Source organism: Penaeus japonicus, unplaced genomic scaffold (assembly GCF_977035675.1).
Source record: "Penaeus japonicus unplaced genomic scaffold, GWHDUDI00000001_assembly GWHDUDI00000022, whole genome shotgun sequence".
Lineage (NCBI taxonomy): Eukaryota > Metazoa > Arthropoda > Malacostraca > Decapoda > Penaeidae > Penaeus > Penaeus japonicus.
Window position 1 is genome coordinate 9,724,145 of NW_028234424.1, and position 2,500 is coordinate 9,726,644.

Below are 2,500 nucleotides of genomic sequence, written 5' to 3' on the forward strand. Positions count from 1 at the left end.
AGGGAGGAGGAGAGGGTGGGAGGGAAGGATGGAGAGGAGGAGAGGGTGGGAGGGAGGGATGGGGAGGAGGAGAGGGCGAGAGGGAAGGATGGGGGGGAGGAGAGGGCGAGAGGGAAGGATAGGGAGGAGGAGAGGGTGGGAGGGAAGGATGGGGAGGAGGAGAGGGCGAGAGGGAAGGATGGGGAGGAGGAGAGGGCGAGAGGGAAGGATAGGGAGGAGGAGAGAGTGGGAGGGAAGGATGGAGAGGAGGAGAGGGTGGGAGGGAAGGATGGGGAGGAGGAGAGGGTAGGAGGGAAGGATGAAGAAGGAAAGATAGAGGAAAGAAGTAGAGAACGGGGCAGAAGGGAAGAGGAGAAGGATGAAGGAGAGGGGAAAGGGGTGCAGGAAAAGGGGGCGGTAGAAGGAGGCCTGGCTACTACCAGATAACAAGAGGCATAACACAAAAGGAAACACTAATCATGGTGGGCAGCAACCGGGAAAGAGGTGGGGGTAGGGGTGTGGGGAGGGGGGTATCCTCCATCACTCACTGTCGACGTTGTTGTGTGTGTTTGCGCGTTTGTGCGTGTGTGCATGTATATGTGTACCCTAGCATGTGTATGTGTGTGTGTGTGTGTGTGTGTGTGTGTGTGTGTGTGTGTGTGTGTGTAGGTGTAGGTGTGTGTGTGTGTGTAGGTGTGTATGTGTGTATGTGTGTGTGTGTGTGTGTGTGTGTGTGTGTGTGTGTGTGTGTGTGTGTGTGTAGGTGTGTGTGTGTGTGTATGTGTATGTATGTGTGTATGTGTGTGTGTAGGTGTGTAGGTGTACCCTCGCCACCCTTGTCTCTTGGACTCGCTTGCTTGTAGTGCGCCGGCAGAGTCTACTTTGAGCATAAGCCAGCGAGAGTGTTAATCAAAATTACATATCCAGCTGTGCCAGGGTAAACAGAAGCTTTGGAAAGGGGAAACACAAACACACACACACACACACACACACACACACACACACACACACACACACACACACATATATATATATATATATATATACAAATATATATATATATATATATATATATACAAATATATATATATATATATATATATATATATATATATATATATATATATATATATGTGTGTGTGTGTGTGTGTGTGTGTGTGTGTATGTGTATGTGTATGTATGTGTGTATGTATGTAAGTGTAAGTGTGTGTGTGTGTATGTGTGTGTGTGTGTGTGTGTGTGTATGTATGTATGTATGTATGTATGTATGTATGTATGCATGCATGCATGCATGTATGGATGTATGTATGTATATAGGTTGGTGGGTATATGTATATATTTATGTGTGTCTGTGTGGAAAAAATGAAATAATATATATATATATATATATATATATATATATATATATATATATATATATATATATAGAGAGAGAGAGAGAGAGAGAGAGAGAGAGAGAGAGAGAGAGAGAGAGAGACAGAGAGAGAGATTCCTCGTTGCACCGTCGCCCTGCTCACAAGGACAGATTTTAATCAAAGAAGACCAAAAAAACGAGCATGAGACGGCACCCGAAGGAAAACAAGGGTGTTTCCTTTCCCGCAAGGCCATCATAGAGGGAGGAAACATGGCAGCACGTGGCATCGTACTTTCTCAACGCCTGCCCCCCCCCCCTCCCCTCCCCCTCTCTCTCTCTCTCTCTCTCTCTCTCTCTCTCTCTCTCTCTCTCTCTCTCTCTCTCTCTCTCTCTCTCTCTCTCTCTCTCTCTCTCTCTCCCTCTCTCTCTCTCTCTCTCTCTCTCTCTCCCTCTCTCCCTCTCTCCCTCTCTCCCTCCCTCCCTCCCTCCCTCCCTCCCTCCCTCCCTCCCTCACTCTCTCTCTTTCTCTCTTTCTTTCTCCCTTTCCCTTTCCCACTCCCGCGCCTACGCCTTCTGTGCCTTCTTCCTTTTTCTCTCTCTCTCTCTCTCTCTCCGTAATTCTTGAATCCTTTATTTATCTTTTTATATTTCTTTATTTATCTATATATCTTCTCCCTCTCCTCGCCTCTCTTTCTCCTTGTTTCTCTCTCCCCACAACCAGTGAGTGCGCTGAACGAATATGGGTGCGAGGACACGGACGCGGATGAATGAGGGAGAATGCGAGAGGGGGGGGGGTAGTGGGTTTTAGGGGCGTATGGCAGCCACACACCTGCCTTAACTTTGGCCGTCGCCCGGACATTTAGTACTTCCTCCCTCACTAACTTTGTGTTGTCAGGATATGTCTGTCTCTCTCTCTCTCTCTCTCTCTCTCTCTCTCTCTCTCTCTCTCTCTCTCTCTCTCTCTCTCTCTCTCTCTCTCTCTCTCTCTCTCTCTCTCTCTCTCTCTCTGTGTGTCGTGGACTTTTAGTCATTTCGGCAGAATCTCGCAGGCAGAGAAAGACCCCAGTTCCAACCCTCCACGAGTGTTGCCAACGCACAGTGCGTGACTATTCTCTCGATTCCCAGTTCTAGATTTTCCAACAGCCAGCCTCTTGTGTTGCCAGGCTT

The 2,500-nt window shown here is 48.0% G+C and overlaps 1 protein-coding gene across 11 annotated transcripts in view; it reads left to right on the forward strand.

The window, feature by feature from the left end:
* Positions 1–2,500, forward strand: part of LOC122265198 (uncharacterized) — a 79,485-nt gene that overhangs the window by 39,111 nt on the left and 37,874 nt on the right. The window lies entirely within an intron of this gene.